At 32.4% G+C, this 24,000-nt stretch overlaps 1 non-coding gene across 1 annotated transcript; it reads left to right on the top strand.

Annotated features, from left to right (window-relative positions):
* Positions 1 to 9,313: 9,313 nt before the first annotated feature.
* Positions 9,314 to 9,387, top strand: TRNAT-AGU (transfer RNA threonine (anticodon AGU)). Its single transcript has one exon. It is a non-coding gene; the product is annotated as a tRNA-Thr (tRNA).
* Positions 9,388 to 24,000: the final 14,613 nt, after the last annotated feature.

Below are 24,000 nucleotides of genomic sequence, written 5' to 3'. Positions count from 1 at the left end.
TCATCGAAAGAAACAAGAACTAAACGTGAAAAGTTAAATATGCTCTCTAATGAAAGTAAAATACATTTCTTGGATATACAATTGTTAATTACATAGATTAGACCTCCAGGGGATATCACTACATAAAAAACACACCAAGAACTCTACCTCATGGGTGGTGTGGAAAGAAGTTCAATATAAATATGATAAAACAACCGTAACCTGATAAAATAACGTAAACTATTGTGGTATTGTAGAGTGTGAACGATTCATGCGCGTAATTGTTCAGAATTATACATGAACATTAGGTTACAATTTATGAGGAGAGGACGAATACTAACTATTTTGTAGATATGGTAAAGGCAGAATTCACTGGTTAATTTTATCGACAACGATGGAACAGAAGATACAAAAAATCATCGAAAGAAACAAGAACTAAACTTGAAAAGTTAAATATGCTCTCTAATGAAAGTAAAATACATTTCTTGGATATACAATTGTTAATTACATAGATTAGACCTCCAGGGGATATCACTACATAAAAAACACACCAAGAACTCTACCTCATGGGTGGTGTGGAAAGAAGTTCAATATAAATATGATAAAACAACCGTAACCTGATAGAATAACGTAAACTATTGTGGTATTGTAGAGTGTGAACGATTCATGCGCGTAATTGTTCAGAATTATACATGAACATTAGGTTACAATTTATGAGGAGAGGACGAATACTAACTATTTTGTAGATATGGTAAAGGCAGAATTCACTGGTTAATTTTATCGACAACGATAGAACGGAAGATACCAAAAATCATCGAAAGAAACAAGAACTAAACGTGAAAAGTTAAATATGCTCTCTAATGAAAGTAAAATACATTTCTTGGATATACAATTGTTAATTACATAGATTAAACCTCCAGGGGATATCACTACATAAAAAACACACCAAGAACTCTACCTCATGGGTGGAGTGGATAGAAGTTCAATATAAATATGATAAAACAACTGTAACCTATAAACTATTGTGGCTGTATAATTAATTATAGTTTTTATTATTGGATAATATATGCATATTATGTACCATAACGTTAAAATTAATTATTTTTGATAACATATTTATTTCATTATTTTATTTAGACTAAGATTTTGTTATATGTCAAGGCCAAAATAAACAAAAACTAAGTGTTGATGCAGCAACATTACGACATTTTGACAACATACATTTTGATGACATGTATTTACTACTTTTTTGGGTATACTCTATATATATTATATTACTTATATTTGATGATTTGAAGTTGTTACTACTTGGTTGATTACTAAAACTTAATGGAAATTAGATCGAATTAAATACTATTTCAGTAAGTTTAGTGAGTGATTTTGTTTAGTGTATAAACATTTGTTACTGTAATTAATTCATATATCAAGTATATTTCTGATATTATATTGTAAATTGTGTAAGAACATTTTTTTTAATAATAGCACATAATTTTTAAATTATTCTCTTTATCATGGAAGAAAATTATTCATGTTAATAGATAGTAGTGGAATTTCGATCACTGGATCCTTTCTATATATATATATATATATATATATCATTATCTATATCATTTTTATATATGAGATTATGAGATTATATATATAGATCATTATGCTCTGGTTTATATTGATTATTACGGATGACATTTTTTATTCACCAAATAAATCTCTTTTTTAACGACTTTTTTCCCAATTCCATCTACTACTACCTTATAATCCACCGCCAGTAGCAACACCATCCGTTTAATCTCATCGATCTTAATCTCATAGTAATCAATCTCATCTTAACCAAATATTTTTACCCATATTCACGTTTCAAGGCAACAGCTTCTAAATTGTCAGCCATACCATTCCATAAACATTTTCTTTCTGTTTTTTTTCTAATATCTGCATCGAATTTGTATCTCTCTATAATATATTATATCCAGCTGGTAGACCTACTTTAGTGGCAGACTTGCAAAATTGTTAAATGTATTTACTTTTTCGCAGCAGAATGAATCATAGCTTAGTTGTAGTTTATTCTTTCGTTTCTCTTCCATCCATATTACTTTATATGGTACATGCATTTTTTTTTGAAAAATAACGTTAAGGAGTTTGAATAATCACCATATTGAGAGGCGAGGAAGTAATGCAATGCCAAGATAATCTGCAACTGCCAAATATCATCATGTTCGAAAATCGTCAATACATTTTAGACAAACAGGATTATATTTTCTTCACGTATATCTAGAAAATTTCTCAATTGACGGAAACTTATTGATATCTATAATTTAAATTATTCTTATATATTACCTGCATAATATTATTTCAACAAATCTAACACCTCAGACTTATATCCTAGTTCCCTTATGGTACTTATGTTTTTTTATATATCGTATGCTTGTTTTTTACACTTAATATGTTAATAATAATTAATTTAGTCCATTTGTATGTCTACAAAAGTAATAATTAAAATAATATTAAACCGTTTTCGACTGCGTTATAATATTATACGTATTACGTATAACATATGCACGTTAAATCTTCGAATGCCAATCAAACTTCTTGGAGTATCCAATCCGCGTATTTAACTCGCCCCAACTGTCACCTGTCCGATTTTAAGCAGATTAAACGCCATCTGGGAACCGGAAGCTCGCTTCTGTCTCAAGCTCGAGGCTTCAAGATGTTAACAGGGATTAGCTTTTTTACGAAGGTCAGATTTCTGATGAGACAATTACAGGGATGACGTAGCCGAACTCTTATGCCTTTTATTTAATAATAATTATTTATTTATTAATAAATAAAAAGCTAGTGTGTGTGTATTTGTGTTCCAAGATCGAGTTTCGATACACGCACGGTCTCTTGCATTGTTATTGATGGCTTTAATTTTGTTTATAAAATTAAACATTTTGTATTACAATTTTAAAACAATTTTTATAATATACTTGATCACTCAACAATAATTTAAACAACTGTTAATTATACTGTTTATATATACAAAACCTGTTTTGTTATAAAAAGTAATACACAATTAGTTTGACACAGAAGAAATTAACTATAAATAATTTGTTAATAATTTTATACATTATAATGAAAGATATCAAGCAGAGAAACATTCAGTGCCTAATAACATATTACACAATTGTGCAAATTCGGATCAACTTTTGGAACCGAGTAGATGAGAACGATTCTTATTGTTATTTGATGCAATAATAATTTCGTAGTGTAGTCGATTTCGCGCATGGTGACAGCACTGCGATTTTATAACGGCTGTCAACTGATAACGTTGCATTAAACATCATTTGGTGCTTCTGTTGTGCTTTGGAACCTGTGAAAATACAGAGAAGCCATTGCAAAAAGGTTTTAAATGGTTTTTATTACGTCCGTAGATCTCATATATTCGATCAGCCTGGAAAAATAATGACAAATACATTAAAAAATGCGTATTTGTAGTACTTTGGATTTGCTGTAGTAAAAACTGGCAATACATTGATACTTAATGCTTTTTAATGCATGCAGAACAAAGCTACACCAATGGTCACTTGGTGAAAATGTATTTTTATCATCTTCTGTGCCAACCTTAGGGAATTAGCAGAAAAATTATGTAGATAATAGCCACTTTTGCTCAATGAATGTCGTCGGTATAAATGTATAGTGTGAATATCCTAATTTGTCATCAGTGCCTGAGCCAGTTACATGTACGAACGGTGATCCATTGCCATTTTGTCCAGGTACAAGTAAAATGTTGAACATCTATCGGACCTGATATTCGAAAATTAAAGATTGACTCAAATCATTGACTCTAATCAACAATCATCGGATTAGAAACAGGTAATGGATAATTTCTTGCAAAATTATCATAAGATTGGAGGTCGAAGGCCTCCTAAAATACATTTTCTGCATGGAGATCTTGATTTTTTCCAATAAAATTTAGACAACACAACTGATGACAACGGAAGGCATAAGTACATCAACATAAAGTAAAAATCGAAAAATGCCAATGATATTGGGACGAAAGAATCTTGATCCATTGCTGTGGAACTTTATTTCTTGAAATATATCCCAAATAGCATAAGTGCCACTTCATCATCGGTCCATATCCGATACATACTTTGTTTGAAACTCCTTTTTTTATATTAATCTCTTACTTACTTCAACCATCTGGCCGCGGGTAATAAGTATTTTTTATGATTTCCGTTAAACACTATAAATATACTGACACGTAGAAGATAGCTTCAGTAAGTGAATAAGCTAAATCTTATTCTAAAGACTATTCTAACTTATTCTAGAGATTACTACTATTATTAGTATATATATATATATATATATATATATATATATATATATATATATATATATATATATATAAATAAAACATAGGAACATATATATCTTAATATAGATAGATAGATAGATAAAACCTAAATGAATATTTTTACTAAAATCTCCAAGAATATCCTTCCCTGTACAGCCTTTAAGTGAGATTTTACTAATATAACTAACGATGCATCTTTCATAAACCGCATACAATAAACGTTAAGTCGGTTATGTATAATGTGAATATGCTTTAAATTGTTGAGCAGTTCTTGAAGCCGAGTACGCCTCCCGCCGTGAGGGTAATACGGTCCGCAGGGGTCGAACTGTACAGCGCTACCAACATTCATCAATAACCGATGTTCGATGCAAAAACGTACACTCGCAAAAATATTTAGTGCTGGTATTATAACTGTTTTAAAACAGAATTATCAATGTTTACTAAATAATTTCACAATATTTTCTTCATGGAAAGTGTTGTTATTTATTTAATTGCAGAGAAGGTGGGTAAAATTGAAAGGGAATGTCGTACTGATGGAGAGTTTTGATAAAAATCATTTATTGTGTTTTTTAAATATATTTTAAAGTCTCCTTTGTCCAACTATGGGTTTATCTGGACTGGACCTACAGTTTAACGAGGGCTCCGAACCACGGTCCTTAGCCTTAAGCCTACTGACTGGCGAGTGGCCAACTTTAGAAATCATCACAGAAGACATCCGGTCTTACTGGCGTGACTGTCATCATTATCCTTGTCTACAATTCATGAACGTTTACAGAAGCAGCTCGATCATGCGGTCAAGTGGTTCAAATTCTGGAGGTTGCAAATCAACCCCCTGAAAACCCAGGCCATCATTTTCCACAAGAAGCGTTACGCATTACGCGTCTCGCAACTTAACATCGACACCGCAATAATTCCATGGCAGGATAACGTCACGTACCTAGGTCTTCACTTCGACCGGCGGTTCGGTTGGCATTCCCAAATCCAGAAAGCAATCCAAAAAGGTTCAGGGATAGCAAACCTGCTATCTTCTCTGATCTGCCCTTCTAGCAGACTTCCCATCTCCATCAAATGCTTATTTTACAAGATGTTAATTCGGTCCGTACTCCTCTACGGATCTAATGTCTACTTCAAGTTTGTTACACCCAACCAGGTCAAACGGCTTCAAGATTTCCAAAATAAGCTCCTCAGGAGAATATTAAACGCTCCATGGTTTGTCAGAAATAATCAAATTCATAGGGAAATTGACACTCCAGAAATCAAGCACTTCATATCTCAATCATTCCACAAACAACAACTCAGCTCAAGTTCTTCTGAAAACGCGCTTGTTCGCGAGCTGGTCGACATGCTGGGAGCTTAGCACCGCGTCACCGCTAAGCTCTCCCCCTTTTCCAGGCTGAAACGACCTCATCCGTCGCTACAGTCATAACTTTTGCCACCATACAACAGTACCCAGTTGTGTGTTAACTCAGGTTCGCGAATCAATAGAATCGCCGGGCCCTCGTGCCCAATAACGGCTGCCCGATCAGCGGGTGCCATATCCCCAAATTTAATGCAGTAGCCCAGAGGCAGTCCCACATAACCCGGTCCAACTTGTCACTTCAGGGCAAGTCTCCGCGACCAGGTATGCGTCATGCATTCCACCGCCTGGTTTTTAGGCCAGAACAAAAAAAAATTGTCCTTGTCGGATTTTACATTCTTGCCTAGAACAATCCCAAATTTTAAAAAATCACAAACATAAATTTACGAACAGGCCCCAGCAGGATTCGAACCCGCAGCTATCGTAACAGTAGGAGTAGTATTTGTGCGAATTTCAGGTTTCACTCCCTATTTATCTTTAATGGGTAAGAATAAAGGAGTAAATCAGAGAAATGGAAATGGTTGTAGTACTTTAAAGCGATTTTTCAATCCCTCAAATTTAAGATAAATGTATTAAGTATATGAACTATTGTTCACCATGTATATATGTCTGGTGCTGGTCCCTAATAATTATTAAAATTAAGATTCTCAAAGAGAAGCTCCAATTCTGCAGGCCAACTAGAATTATATCTCTTGGAAGGCCACAATAAATCGGAATTTAATTTTTTATAAACATTTTTCAACTGTGTTCGTATAATTATACAACTTCCGCAATGGGTAATGCATATTTGATGGGATTTATATTAAAAATGACATGTAGAAGATCGCTCCAATGAACCATTTCCTGGACAATCTTATAAACTATTTTAGTACTTTACTTAATTACTGTCCTATGTTATTCTAAATACTATTCTGTGTGCTTTTAATCGTGTCGAATGATAGTAAACGTTTTAGCCTACGCACCTCACTGATATCGCGGACATTTAATTGTTTAGATAGTGTATTCAGATGTATTGATACTTTTTAATTTTGCAGTCAATTAAAAAGAAGGGCGTTCTATGTTCGACTGTATATTTTTTTATGCATATTCACCGATTTCTCCACCAACTGTGGGCCGATTTTCAAAATTCTTTTTTTATTCGAGAGAATGCACTTCTGAGATACTCCCATTGGAATCCAGTCAGGATCTAATGGTGAAATCCGAGATAATTGTGGGAAATTCTCAAATTTCTAAGACGCGTACAATTTTTTCACATATATTTTTATCTAAAATAATCAGATATTTGTGTATAGCCTTATTGGCGAGCTGATTAACGGAAAAACAACTTCTCAACGGTTAGGAATTTTATTAGGGAGTATATTTCTGATAAAATTTCTGAGGATAAAGTTGATGATGTAGGCAGGGACCGGACTGTTATACACTTTAGGGTTTTTTGAGGAGTTTCTAGTAAGGGTTGGTTACCGAAGTCATTCAGTGCAAAAGCCGCTCATTATGCGTTTTAGCACTAGCCATATCATATGAGAAGCCGTAAAAATATTGGAGGCAACTGCCTCTAAGGTACAGTGGTTAGAGCTTTCATTACCGGTAGGGGAAACGACTTTTTCTTGTTGGTCTAGTTTGTTTAGAACAGCTATCAAATCATCTAGGCCAGGTAGCGGACCCCCAGGGCTGAAGCATTCCTTATTTTCAATCATTGTTTATTTATTCCTATTTTTCTTCATACGGGCTACAACTTTACTTGACTTACCAATTGTAATATTTAAATGAAACAATCGCATAATTTATTGAGTATATATATAAAACACTAAAATGGGAAAAATAAAATATTAAAAAAAAATATTAACCGACTTCTAAAATAAATAAGAAACTCAGTAAAAAATTTATAAAATCAAACTTAAATTGTTAACAAAAAAAAAACGTTTTAAAATAAAATATGTACATAATAGTCGCTGTAATAACTAAATAAAAATAAACAAAAACCTTATTTAACCTATCTACTACACGTATTTAATATTCTACTATATACACACAATTTAGCTTAATACCTACCTAAACCTACTTATATATTTACAATTTTATTTTCTCTGGTACCAACTGATTAGTTTGAAGTCATTGCCGAAAAATAACTATACAAAAATATTAATATAATTTTGAGTCATATATACAAATTTAAATTACAATCAAAATAAATCTAATTTAATATAAGTGTTTGGGTTTGGGTTTCCAGAGGAGTATCATGGTGAGTGAGTTTGTTACTGACATAATATTGTGTTACTGGAATTTTGTTTTAGAATCTCTGAAAGATAGTTATGTTGGATAAAACAGGTTAATTGAAAAGTCCGAAAAGTTTTTTTGGCAAAATTAGGTTTTTTTATTCAACATAATGATTATAGCGACCCTCCAACTTTTTAATACCATTTTTGTAGTAGGATTGGTCCTTTGCTTCAAAATAGGCCTCAGTTTTGGCGATCACCTCTTCATTTGACGAACATTTCTTACCAGCGAGCATTCTTTTGAGGTCTGAGAACAGCAATAAGTAGCTGGGGGCCAGATTTGGAAAATACGGTGGATGAGAAAGCAATTGGAATACCAATTCATGGATTTTTGGCACGGTGCATTGTCTTGATGAAGCAGAACTTAACTTAACACTTCTCAGAAGCATCAACTCATAGTTGTTTTGGTCAAAAGTGAGCGCGCGCGGCACCCACTTTGCACAGAGCTTTCTCATACCCAAATATTCGTGAATCATATGATGTACACGTTCAGTTGATAACTTTAGAGTATCTGATATTTCATTTTACGGTAATTAAAATCATTTTGTGGTTTTTTAAATATTTTCGTCGGTAACAAGCTTTTTTTGGGCGTCCACTGCGTTCGCCGTCTTCGGTGCTCGTTTCACCACGTCTAAACTTAGCATACCAATCCTTGATGGTTGGTTTTCCTGGGACAGTGTCCGGAAACTCGGCATTGAATCCAAGTTTTTGCTTCAACTGTATTTTTTCCCTTCAAAAAGCAGAAATTTTCAGAATTGACTTATACAGCGATAACCTTGTTAAGTTAAGGTACTTCAGATTTAAGTCCAATGAGTCATTACATCTAATATATGTTTCTACCAAGTGTCGATCCAGGTACATTCTCAGATATTTAACATTATCTGCTAAGGGAGTTCATCATTATTAATATTTCACGTGAGATCATATGGGTAAATTTTGCTTCATTCGCCTTAATACGCTATGTCTTTAACGAGAAATAGATTTTCTTACGATAGAGAAGGGAGGAAGGTTCTTTGAGGTTAATATTAGATCCTCGTGCGATGATAAAATGTCACTAAAATATTGAAAATAGTCTCAAATAAAGTCAATTTAAAAATATTGTATTATTTGCGTTGTGCAATTTGATTTCAAGTAATACATTATAATATTTTTAATGTAAAACGTAAATTAAATATGAATTAAAATAATTCTCGGATTTTTTCGTTATTTTTTAAAACTATTTCTGGAAATAGTAATATTGTAGTTTACATTATAAAATTATTGCTAATGATCATAAACATAAGTCAAAATAAGTACTATTTATATCATCTTATTTTATTCTAACCTTTCAATCAATATATTTGTATTTTATTATGCATAAAAATTAAACAAGGCGCCGTGGCTTAGTTGGTTAAAGCGCCTGTCTAGTAAACAGGAGATCGTGAGTTCGAATCTCGCCGGGGCCTTCGATCTTTTTTTAAAATGTATTAATCATTCTATCTTATAATTTCACATCCCTTTGATGATATTGTTTCCGCTATATACACAGACATTTGGATAGGTTTTTCGGAAAGCATTGTCATCTAAAAACTAGTTGTTGAAAAAATGTTGTGCATCAGCTTGACACTTAAGATCAAACATCAACAATCCCAGGTATATTTGCTCATTAATCGTTTAAGACAGTATTTTAATATTTTTAGTTTTTTTTTAGATGACTTATTTAAAATTTTTATCAAAAACGCTTGTATCTCATTACTCAAAAATTATCTGATCTGACGTATGAATTACAGAATGCCATCTCCCACACGTAAAATTGTAATCAACTTTTGCTCATCTGAGTCACCAGAGGGCGCTCCATGCGGTTATGTTTATACCTGATAATTTGAAAAAAGGTTTTTGATAAAATATGTAATTTACGTATTATTTAGCAATTGAATGAAGCATTCTCAAAACAACAGAAAACATTATATAATCTGATGAATCTTTAACAATTTTTTTTTAATTGATCCAATAATATAATTTTGTATGGGATTATATTAAAATATTTATTCTTTAAGATATTAAATATAGCATATGCAAATCATATCATCTTTATTTAACATTAATGAAAAACATTGCATTTTTATGTTAAATTACATTTCCAAATGAAATTATATGTAAAATGGCCATTTGAAATTCTATTGATATTTCTCATCTTCCAAAACAAACAGAACTTAATTTTTCTTTTTTTTATTACAACCTGTTGTTAGGGATGTTTTAGCTAATTAATTATATTAAAAAATATTGATATTTGCTGACTTAGAATATGATTGAGACTTTATTAATATCAGATGTTCTACATGATTTTGACAATTAAAAAAAAACAAAGATATGATGAGTTAAAATGGATTCTTAGTACCGTTAAATAATATTAAAGTAACTTAACATAATATAACAATAGGAGAATAATAAAAAAATATATAATTGCTCTGATTTTATGTTGGAAATGTATCTGTTTAATTGTTATAGCGCTTTATACGGCTTTTTATAAAGATTTTTTTGTGGTGTTCGTTTTTGTGGTGTTAATTTAATATTTCAGCGCTTTTACAGGATTATAAATACGGAAGGTTAATGGTAAGTTTAGTTCGTTAGGACAAATAGGATAAATTAGTTAAATGACTTCAATTTTGCACTGAAGGTAAACTAATATGTCATGTTTTTGATAAGACATACCGACCACCAAGAGAAAGAAACTGTATTTCGTACTGAATACTGAATTTCGGCAGTATATTTGTCAGGTCCATAATATAGACTATTATAATCAATATTTTAAGAATGTGGAAGTCTTTGGAAGTCACAGGACGATAAGAAAATTTAGCTGCTCAATTAATTTCATTAAGTATAGTTTTTTTAGTGTGTAAGCCATTTTTACTAAATATAACAACCTTGCCTTTATTTGGAAATAATACTCTATCGTAAATTTTATTGTATAGTAATTTATTATTATTTAGTGTTTGAAGTATGACGGAATATATCTACAAGGAAGTTTTTATAAGACGTTATTTATATATAATATATTTATACAATTGTATATCCAAATATGTGGTAGTTTAGTAAGTGTTTTATGTTGCAGTTAAGGTTCATTAGTTCATTTAATTTCATTTATAATTAAAAATTTAATATAAAGCTGCATTATTCTTTTAATCTCTTATAAAATATTATATGTATATAAGGGTTAATATAAAACTTATGAATATCATCTTTTATTAGAAAAAATGATACAAAGTATACTTTGGGTCTTGAAGACAAATTAATACTATATATCGGTAAAAGTTAGTATATCTAAATAAGTCAGAGTGTAGTCCATTACCTCACAGGTAAGGCTGACATGATATATCCAAATATTTGTAACTCTTGGGACACGGCGCGCCGGCGTACTACATTCAGTGTACCGGACCACGATGATTATTAATGTTGAAAGCCCTTGAATGGGACATATTATCGCATCTGCCATACTCGCTAGACCTTGCCCCGTTTGACTATCAACTTTTCTCATCGATGGGACACGGGCTTACAGAGTAGCACTTCGCCAATTTCGAAGTTAAAAAATAGCTCGATGAAAGGTATTACTCAAAGGACAAACAGTCTTTACTATAGCATCCAAAAATTGCCTGAATGATGGGTAACATATATAAAATTAAATGGTCAATACTTTGAATAAATAATTTTTTCCATTTTTCCATGTAGTTAAGAAAACATAACGCGGTAATGACTTTCCGATACACCTGGTATATATTATTAAGCGATTAAGATACATTAAGTTTAAACAAGCGAAGCTTTGTTCTGAGGACTACATTAATTTACCAGACGCAACATCACCACCTGTTATATATACATATATATTCATCAAGGCATATATTCTTTCATCATCACATACTGACACTCTGCGGTATTAAGGATGCAAACATTTCTAAAGAATCGATTCTCGATTCCGATTTTATTTTAAATTTTTCGATTCCAAGAATCGATTAATCGAGCGCAATAGTCGATCTTTCGGTTTTAATCGATTCTAAATTAAAAGATAAGTGTTCTTTAAAAGTTAATGAATTTATTTATTGAATCGCAACGGCATGAAAGAATAACTCAATTTTATTAAATAAAAAAGAAAAATAGTTAAGAACAATTATATTCTTTTAATTTGTGAATGACATATCAAGGATATTATTTTAATTTATTTTTTTAAATCATTTAAAATTAAACAAACTTCATAAAGTAAGTTTTAAATAAATAAATAAATGTAACCATAAATTTGAGGAAGCACTGAAAGGAACTGATGCGGAGCTTATCAGGCGGTAAATATATGATGGTAGAAAAAATTATATTTACAAAATCAAGCATTAAATTATATAATAAAATAACATAAATGACATCCAAATATATAATAAAGAAATACATATATATATATATATATATATATATATATATATATATATATATATATATATATATATATATGTATATATAGTCATAGTTGTAGTGCTATTTTTATTAGGAGCAGTTAGTTCAATTTTATACGGTTTCTTAAGATGTTTAATTAACCTGGTCGAACTATTAATATATTTCAGTTGCTTTCCACATTGGTGACACTAGAGATTACATCCGTTATTTACTTTTTTAGGCGCAATTTTAATAAATATATTGAAAAGAAGTTATATTTACTATAAACAAATATCAAATGATAACTAAATTTATATTTGTATGACTTTTTATCGCAAGGTTTGTTATGATCCATTGGAGATCTTGAAACTAGTCACTTAACAAAAATAGTCGAATGTCAAGACTCGATTCTTGATCAACTTCTGGAATTAAAAGTCAATTCTCTAGTAGTTTACGAGCTTACCATCCCTGTAAGTGTCCGTAATACGCAAGAATATATTCCAGGCGCCATGACATTTGTGCGTGTATACGATCGACCAGATCTGTTCATCACATTTACGTGTAATCCACACTGGAATGAAATAAAAATATTGTTGTTGCCAGTTCAAACATCAATACATCACCATGATATCACTCCACGTATATTCAAACAAAAATTAATGCATGCAAAACTGTTGTTTGAGCAGGATAACATATTATATGTCCACACTCCTAATATTTCTATATTCTGTGCTTTACAATTATTAGCACTAGAGCTATAAAAGTATCGAAAATATTCTAGATTTTACGCAATATTTAAATATATTATTGGAGAACTTGACCCTTCGTCTAAACACAAATCTCCAACGGCCCAATCTCGAATAAATGTAGGTCTCATATCTCGAGAACGGTTTTAAGTATATAAGCTTGTAAAAATGACAAACAACAGTCTCGAGTCAAATTCCGAATAAATATTATGTCGGCAAACAGGATTTTTTTTAAAAAGAAACGTGTGTGTCGGCCAAATCTCAAAAGGGACGTCAATATTTGCCCACACTTCCTGTGTCTATAGCTTAACAGCCGTTGAGAGTCCCCAACAACTCTGTGATAAACAATGCGAGGAATGTCATAAAATTTCCACTTATTTTGACTATTAAAATGTGATGTATTGTACACAATTAACTGGTTTCTTCGAAAGGGTAAATTAAGACTGCTTCGCGAATTAATTTTAATTACGGTACGGTATTATTTTTTAAATTATTGTCAATTGCTAGTAACCAATAGTATTTTCTTGCTTTTGGTCAGTATTCACACTGATGCATCTATATGTTACAAAGTTGTTTAACAAATTCGCAGAAATAAAAAGTACACACCAAAATTTAAAAATTAAAAGAGAATTTTATTTAATACTAGCGACCCGCCCCGGCTTCGCACGGGTGCAATACTGATACTAAATTAAATACACTACAGAAAAAATATGAACGTTGTATATAAAAACATAGCGGCCCGCTCCGACTTTGCACGGGCATAAAATATATATGCCTATGTCACTCAATGAAAACATGATTAAAATCGATCCAGTATTTTTGGTTCATTCATTACTGCCCTTGGCCTGCACGCATTAAATTTGGAGTAAAACAATTCCTCTTCCCCTATACTTACTATGAAGATTTCCTGCTATCTTTGGAATATCTAAATTCATACAATTTTTATTACATTACACATTTTTAAACGCAAATTTTAAATTTGTAATATCTCCGAAAATATTTGTTTAATTTACATGCTGTAAGGAACCATATTGATCTATATTAATTGCACACTGTATTTAAGGTACTTAATTCGATAAGGATTAATGCCGTATTGCTTAAAATAGCTTCGCAAATAAGCCATTTTCTCACGTAAAAAGTAAACAATAAAAATGGTTAATGTGGGTTATCCCTAAAAGATAAACATATACCATCGCGGACTTTTTTGTAGACCTTTTTATGGTGTACAATACTGTAGTACATTAATTTGATCTAACTCGTAGGGTTAGGCAGCGTTTTTGCTAATTGCTAAATAAGCCTAAAAAATAGGTTAATTTACGACATCACGTTAGAAACCTCTAAAATTAGCAATGTTGCCTTAGTATATTATGCATGTATTGTACATATAAACCTTCCTCTTGAATCACTCTATCTATTAAAAAAACCGCATCAAAATCCGTTGCGTAGTTTTAAAGATTTAAGCGCACATAGGGATATAGGGACAGAAAAGGCGACTTTGTTTTATATTATGTAGTGATCAACAAACCGGTTTTTGAGAGAATCTTTTTTATAAATTTTCATTCAGACCCTAGAGATTAACTGATATTTTTTGTCAGAAAATTAACATTTGAATTGTAACTTTCACCTCATTTACCAGATTTAACTTTCTTTGATAATTTCCACAATTCAGAGGATATACTTATAAAGTCGAGCACTGTACTGGTTAGTCGGAAGATACTCTCAAATTGACCTAAAATTAAAGAGGTTGGTTTACCAATCATAAATCAAAATGCAAATATGGAGTTGCACTAAAACATCAAACTAGCTAGTAATCCAACGCAGCAAAAACAGTGTTCTACGATTAATTGCCAATGCTTATCGCTACGTAACCAACGAAAGAGCTGCACGATGTATTTTCTTACTTTTGGGCAGTATTCACACTGATGCATCTATATGTTACAAAGTTGTTTAACAAATTCGCAGAAATAAAAAGTACCCACCAAAATTTAAAAAATTGAAAGAAAAACACTTCATTTCTATTGTGTGTTTCTTGTTTAATTGTTTCAGATGTTATTTTCAGTGTATCCAACGTAACGAACAGTGCGAACAGGTTTTTATAACGTCTGGAAATTAAATTATTAGTTCATATATATATAAGTTGGTAGTACAATAAGAAAAGTGCATTCTCGATCTAGGAAGTGTTGTGTACGCGAATGTACCGAAAGTAAAGAAATGCAGAATCATTTTCCTTCGAAGATATATTTGGCTGTCTTTAAAAAATGGTTAATAATGTTAAAAATTCCAAACTAACTGGATTAAGTATCAAAGAAATGTATGAACGTTACAGCGTGTTTTGTTGTTGTATGTTGGGCTAAGTTTAACAAATATTGCATAAAATATCAAATACTTATCTTTTAATTTTAGAAATTAACCCTCTTTGACAGAAGCCATGTAAACGGCGATATAGTTTTAATTTTGGATCAATTATTTGATACTTGCCACTCCAATCCAATTAATAACCCCTGAATTTATATTGTCCAAATGTGAACAAATTTGTTAATGTTCCATCAATTAAAATTTTAATCACTACCTTGAGAGGGTTAGTTTCATTAAAAAAAAATTGCGTAGTTATCCTACTAAACATATTGGCATAAATGTATTTAACCGAGATAGTTTGGAATTTTTGTTGGATCTATTAGAGTTTTTGGATACAACCTTAGGCTAGTTCGCTCATCATAAGTTTTTTTTTATCCTATTCGCGTCTCGGAAATTGTAAAGGTGATGAACATAAGGGCCCTTTAGATAACTTGCATTCAATACAAACGGGGGTTACCAGGAGTTGAGATATTGTAACTTGACTTTGTACCTTCAATTCCAGATGTTAGGATACGAACAAACGAGGCAAGGCAATATCTCATGCCCCAGACTCCAACAAAACTGTTTTATTTTACTATCAGTAGGTTCATCTCTTTTAGATTATCCTGCGATATTGCTACTTCGATAATATAACATATTTCTTGTGCAATATCTTATAATTTTAGCATTTAAATTATTTTAATTGTGCACTACATAATGATCTTCCAGATAGAATAGTAAAAATAAAAAGGTGCGTCATATACTTTTGGATAAAACAGGTAAACAGAATTTTAACACGGAAAGATTCACAGTTTACTTTCAGTATATGCACGAAAGAAGATAGAAGTATAACATATAATTTAATTTTAGAAATATTTTTATTTTTATATTTCATCGATATATCTATTTTGACAGATATTTATTTATATATTCCATTGAGTTTTATTTAATCAATTTATTTCAGAAATTAAATTGTTTTTATTTGAATTTTAATGGATAATTAAAATCATCAGAGCTCACGTGTCAGCTGCAAACTTTATACATAAGAGGAAATCAAATGTTTTCGTTGCAAAATGTTTTTCTTACACGTGCCTATAATGGAGATCTAAACTGATAAATCAAATCACTTGAATGGCCGATTATAACCCCATCTATATATTGGGAACATCAAAACTATTTCCCAGAGATCCCTGTTGAGTTTTCTCTCTATTACTCCATGATACTGACATGTTTATCTCACTTTACTTATGTATTATTGCAAACACAACAGAATAGTAGTAATAAATTAAATTGTAAATTAAGATTGAAATAAGTATATCTAATGTAGGGGTGTTGGCCACCGAAAATAATTTCGATATTTCACGCTGAACCTTTAAAATTAAGCATCAGTTTTAAAGGTTTATTAAAAATTATATTTAATTTATTCTGAAAAAACATCGAAAAATAACAGCTAAAAAAAGATCGATATAAATGTATACCGATATTTTTTCTTCATCCCCAATCTGATGTAAGAATTAATTAATTAAGAGAAGAGAATGTATTTGATAAATCTGTTAAATTTTCCTGATGTTTGCTAAAATTTGTATAGCAATTGTTTATTGAACAACATGGTATTAGTGTCTATATATAGAAACGGAACAACACCACTGGAAGAAAAAAAAGAAGATAAAGTTGGAACGTGCAAAATATCGATCTAAATATGTGATGAAATGAAAACGAACGATCGATCGGGAGAAAAAAACAAGAGTGGAAAAGCAACTCGCGAACGTATTTGATATACTAGCCGCAACGAAAGCCGAATATAATGGAAAAACAGCGGTAGTGCAATAGTTGTAATTGAGCAATTAATAACGCGGACCGGAGGGGTTAAACGGGGCTACCTCGGACTACCGTGCCCAAAACGGCCCCCCCGTGCGACTTATTTGTTCCAGTCGGGCCCCGTGGCGGGGGGCTGAATAAATCGGTTTTCTTTGCACGCACACACATCGAACATCGTTCACCGTCCATATGAGTGGGTGCAACACTGTACAACGGAAACAGAAAGGTTGTGGCTCATTGTTGATCTAGAACAATAATTTTCAAACTAGCCGCTCTAATCAGTAATCATTACTGATACCTTTCGAAAATTAAAACTAAAAATCCGTTTCTCATTCTTCACTTCAGTGATGGTTTCTAATAAAAATTGTGAGGTGTTCCGCAATATCTGCAAAAAAAAACATATTTTTTATAAATCCATCTTAACAGATCAATTGAAACGATAGTCCTAAAATTAAAAACTGGTCTGCCAGTAGAAACCATGGTCTATTCAACATAATTCCTTTCACTGATTATAGCGACCCGCTCCAACTTTCTCATACCATTTTTGTAGTACAATTTGACATTTACTTCAAAACAGACCTCAATTTCGGCGATCACCTCTTCATTAGACGAAAATTTCTTCCCAGCGAGCATTATTTTAATATATGCGAACAGGAAATAGTCGTTGAGAGTCATATCTGGAGAATACGGTGTATGAGGAAGCAATTCGAAGCCCAATTCATGGATTTTTGCCATCGTTTTCACTGACTTGTGACACGGTGCGTTGTCTCAGTGAAGCAGCACTTTCTTTTTCTTCAAATGCGGTGATTTCGCCCTTCAAACGCTTCAATAACGCTATATAATTGTCTCTGTCCATGGTCCTTCCTTTTTCAAGGTAGTCAATGAAAATAATTTTATGCGCATCTCAAAATACAGAAGTCATAATCTTGCCAGCCGACTGTTGCGTTTTCCCACGCTTTGGAGCGGGTTCATCGTGTGCAGTCCACTCGGATGACAGTCAGTTGGATTTCAGAGTGAAATGATGCAGCTATGTTTCATCCATTGCCACGTATCGACGCAAAAACTCGGGTTTATTACGCTTGGTCATCTTCAAGCACTGCTCCTAATCATCATCTCGTTGTTGATTTTCACGCAGCACCCGCTTTGCACAGAGCTTTCTCATACCCAAATATTCGTGAATAATATAATGTACACGTTCAGTTGATATCTTTAGAGGGTCTACTATTTCATTCAATTTCAACTTCAATTTCATTTTATGGTCATTCAAAATTATTTTGTGGATTTTTTAATGTTTGTTGGTAACAGCCTCTTTTGAGCGTCTACTGTGTTCACCGTCTTCGGTGCTCATTTCGCCACGTCTAAACATAGCATACCAATCCTTGATGGTTGATTTTCCTGGGGCAGTATCCAGAAACTCGGTATCAAGCCAAGGTTTTGCTTCAACTGTTTAGACTTCGGATTCTGGAAAGTATCGCTCTCATCATGTCTCCGAAGAACCAATTCAAACTCTCCACAAAATTTAATACAATTTATAAGGTTTCATAAAACGTACTTATTTTCTGATATATTTTCATTATATCTCTATATATTTATATAGAAAAATATAATTTATACGTAGAATCTAATTGAGCCATCAAATTAATTATGAAGTTGGAGTTTAGAGTCTTTTTATTTTCAAACTTAAGTGCTCTAGATCAGTGACCCTATTTTTATCCAAGCTTTATCGGCACCAAAAAAGTAAGCAGCATTAATTTTTAAAATAAATGTCTCCATTAAATTTACAGGCATAAATTTTCCCTCTATATGCACCAGATTACTTAATAATAATATCGGGTAATGGCCTAACTTGTCCTTTAAATCCCAATTTTTTTTAATAAGAATACCTATCGACGGTAGTTTATTCCACGTTAGTTCGATGGCTCGCGCTTCCATTGCAGTTTTTTTATCATTCGTTACAAAAGAATTGGCGAATACTAAGTGTGATTTGCTTTTTAGTATATAAAAGAGATATTCAAATTTTTTAAAATTATTTTAGTATATTAATGGTATTATATAAGTATTTTTTGGGATCATTTTTAGTACCTTTGGAATCTCTGTAAATTATGGTTATGCACAGCTTCACTCATCGGTGAATACAAGAGGATAGAGTTTCGGATTTTTGAGCTATCAATTTTCCTTGATATGTTACTTACCAAGGAAATAAGTCCCATGCTCAAGAATTATTGTTTTATTATCTTTGATTATTTCTTTTATATCTTTTTTACATTATTACTAGTTATTGCCGAATAATCTACAATTAGTATTTACATTAACTTAAATCTTAACACTTTTACATAACACTTTTCTTTCCTGAAAGCCCAAGTGAAGTGAAGTGAAGACGGAAGCGGTTCCATCCTTTGCAGAGTGTAGCCTTCCTCAGAAAAATTTTTCTTTTCAGAACACATTCTATTTAACTAACCAATTATCCAGCAGTAGAATAACATTAGATCACCAATACTTTATCTTAAGTACAAAACACATCATAACCGCGAAAAAAATTAATTTAGATAGTTTCCAATATGTCGCCGTAAAACATAAAATAAGATTGTTAAATCACGGTAATATGGAAACAATGACAACTCTGGACAACAGGCTGGAAAACAAAAGATTGAAGCGAACAAAATAAAAAATCTTGTATAGTGTATAAGTATTATTCTTTATTTTATTTTTAATGGTCTATTTTAATTTTAATTTCGAAAATATGAGCTTATAAATTAATTTTAAGTTACTGCGTATTAAATCGCATCGGATACATTTGTAACCAGCTACTTGTTGAAGCCTCACGTACAGGATCCATTATTCATGTTTCATTTCGCCGAAATGTGAATAATAAATATTTTCAGTGCGTTGAAAGTGTCTGAATTTGTACAGAGTAAATCGCAATTAAATATTGTGTGAACTGTGATATCTGGCCATGCCCCAACCTCTGTATTTGGTGGGATGGGCTTGGTGTGATATACTGTCGCTTGCTAGAACCTAATGAGATAATTAATGGGAATCGCTATCGACTACATGTGATGCATTTGAAACGAGCACAAATAAAATCATGTTATTCTTCAACATGACAACGTTTGAGCGCAAATGTTACCCCACCCGCCGTATTCTTCAGGCTTTGCTCCTTCTGGATACTTCTTCGGTCATATGAGTCGTAACATGTCTGATGAGCGCTACATTTCTCATAAAGACACCAAAAAATTAATCGATTCGTAAATAGTCCCAAAATGTATTTCGTTTTTTCAAGATGGATTTTATAAATTAAGATTTAACGGTCAAAAAAGTTAAACATACAATAATGAGAGAGATTAATATTAAAAAAGCTCCTGGTTATGACTTAATTACTGGCAAAATTTTAAAAGAACTATCAGAAAAGGCTATAAAACTATTAACATATATATTTAATGCTATGCTACGAATTAATTACTTCCCTAGTATCTGGAAAGTAGATAAAATATTAATGATACTTAAACCAGGAAAAATACCAGAAGATGTGACCTCCTACCGACCTATAAGTTTATTACCAATAATCTCGAAAGTTTTCGAGAAATTATACATAAAAAAACTAAACTATATAATAGAAAAAAGAAAAATTATTCCAGAACATCAGTTTGGCTTTCGCAATAAGCATGGGACTATTGAACAAGTGCATAGACTTGTAAACCAAATAAACGCTGACCTAAATGCCAAAAGATATTGTTCGGCTGCTTTTCTAGACATATCTCAGGCTTTTGACAAAGTATGGCATACCGGCTTGCAGGTTAAACTAAAGAAACTTCTCCCTCATCCGGACTATCAGCTACTAAAATCGTATCTCACTGACAGACATTTTATTGTAAATCAAGGCGATGAACATACCGAATTAAATCCCATATATTCAGGAGTTCCGCAAGGTAGTGTACTGGGTCCAGTACTGTATCTTCTGTATACGGCTGATCTGCCTACCACAAAAATAACTACTGTGGTAACATATGCAGACGATACAGCAATCTTAGCATCCCATGAAGATCCAGTCACAGCATCAATAAACCTACAAACCCACCTGGAGCAAATACAATTATGGTTGAAGACATGGCGCATTAAAGCCAATGAATCAAAATCCACGCATATAACGTTTACCCTGCGTAGAAAAACATGTCCACCAGTAAATATCAATCATCGTCAACTCCCCCAAGCAGAGCATGTTAAATATCTTGGTATGCATTTAGATCGACGCCTAACCTGGAAGAAGCACATACTCTCTAAACGGAAACAACTAGGACTAAAATTATATCAAATGTATTGGCTCACTGGGCGCAAATCCAAGTTATCATTAGATAACAAGATATTGCTGTATGAGTCTATACTCAAGCCCATTTGGACATATGGAATTCAACTATGGGGTACCGCTAGCAAATCTAATATATCCATCATTCAACGGTTCCAAAATAAGGTGTTGCGTGCCATTGTTGATGCTCCGTACTATATTTCAAATAAAGTGATACAACGCGATATTCCTCTAGAACCTATAACGAGTGTAATTCAACGTGTTTGTGTGAAGTACTTCGAAAGAGTGTCAGTGTATCCCAATGTACTCGCTAACCAGCTAAATATGCGACGTGATAGTGAAGTGCGTAGACTAAAACGTTTAACACCACCTGATCTGATTACTGGACATATGTAGAGTTTAGAATAAGCATTAGAATAAGACTAATTAATTAAGATAATATTTTATGCAGAAGATTGCTTAATGAAGTGATTTTCTACATGCCATGTATATATAATATAAACAGAAGAAATACTTATTGCCAATAGGGCAGATTGTGGACTCACGAAGAGTAATAAAAAAAAATAAATTAAGATTATACTAATCATATTCAACGTAAGATGTAATATAAACTATCGGAACAATCAGTCTCTCGGTTGGACCTAACTTATACAATTTTTTTTTCAATAAACACCTATTGAACCAGAATGAAAAGAAATAATTCCTAGCCTAATAGAGTATAAGTATGTTGAATACATATAAAGAACAATACGAGTGAGTGAATGGCCATTGTTGCAGATGACTTAACACCATACGAATAAAAGTGCAGCGACAGGTATCCTTTTGAAGCAGTCTTCGCCAAAAATGCCGAATAAAAATGCTCGGCCTCGTCCTTTCGCTGATTTATGTTCGAAAAACTTAATAAAAACGGTCCCGGATCATTTTCGTGAAATTTAAAGGTCTTTATAGGAACATAAATCTTTCTGGTCGGAGTCGGGGTTGTGAACAGGTGCCGAGGGCTCCCTTTTGAATTTGCTGAATTGCCGGGAGTCTTTAACGGCTCCCGATCTCTCGAAATAACATCTCGAGGACGAGTGTGAGAACGGAACGGCGGAATCAAAGAAACCGTGAAAGCGAGAAGAGGTCGCCTTTGTGTCCATTAACTACGATGAAACCATACTGTGTTTATTTTATTCCCACATATCAAAGAAGTAATTTTCATCTTTTGCTCGTTTTTATTATTATATATATTTTATTTCCATCGACTGACACCTGCCAAGTGGCCGTCTACCTAAAGAGCGTTGAATGGTCGCGACGGATAGAATACGTAAGATATTAAATGGTTTTTTCATATATATAAAGAAAATATTGCTCAAGGCGAGGCAATCATTTTCAATCTTATAAAGAAAGAAACTGAATAAATAAAAATGAATCACTGGTTTTATTTTCACTACTTAACTAACATTAAATTATTAAATAATTAACATTGTAGGAAGCGTTACTTTGTTTTCTCTAATCAATTGATATTCGAGTGCTAATAATTTCCAACACGTAGTATTTAAAAGAAAAGCTCTTCTTGTTAATATGGATCCTATTATAATGCATTTGATTATATATAAAGCGCAATATATTACTACAACTTGAATTCAGTATCAAACCAGTAACATCTCTTCCTTTATATTGACTAAAATAATGAAACAAAAGTAACGTTATACAACATAATTTATTTGAACATTATTTTACATCTAATGCATCATTATTGAAGGACTTAAACTACAATTACAAACTACATGATGGTTTGTAGGCTAGTGTTGTTTTATTATACTTAACAGTTCAATTGAAAAGTCCCCTTCCTGACACATAGATGACGCTACTAGAACTAAATCCATATGTTTTTTAACTAGCCCTAACCCTCAAAAGATGCATGTGTAAATTTGACAGCTGCCGGATTATTAGTTGGTGCATTATAGCATTTTAGTGAAGCAACTTTTGCTATTGTGAAAAAAAGTGGATAAAAAGGAATTTCGCGTATTAATAAACTATTGATTTTTCAAGCGAAAATATACAGTTGAAGCAAAAACTTGACGCCGAGTTTCCGGACACTGCCCCAGGAAAATCAACCATCAAGGATTGCTATGCTAAGGTTAGACGTGGTGAAATGGGCACCGAAGACGGTGAACGCAGTGGACGCCCAAAAGAAGTTGTTACCGACAAAAACATTTAAAAAATCCACAAAATGATAGTAAATTGATGAAATGCCAGGCACTCTAAAGATATCAACTGAACGTGTACATCATATCATTCACGAATATTTGGGCATGAGAAAGCTCTCTGCAAAGTGGGTGCCGCGCGAGCTCAATTTTGATCAAAAACAACGACGAGTTGATAATTCGGAGCTTTGTTTGAAGATGATCAAGCGTAATAAACCCGATTTTTTACGTCGATATGTGACAATGGATGAAACACGGTTTCATCATCTCACTCCG

This window comes from Rhynchophorus ferrugineus, unplaced genomic scaffold (assembly GCF_030347505.1).
Source record: "Rhynchophorus ferrugineus isolate W39M unplaced genomic scaffold, kcgeb_rfMv2 rfM1, whole genome shotgun sequence".
In the NCBI taxonomy this organism is placed as follows: domain Eukaryota; kingdom Metazoa; phylum Arthropoda; class Insecta; order Coleoptera; family Curculionidae; genus Rhynchophorus; species Rhynchophorus ferrugineus.
This window is presented reverse-complemented; position numbering and strand designations above follow the sequence as displayed.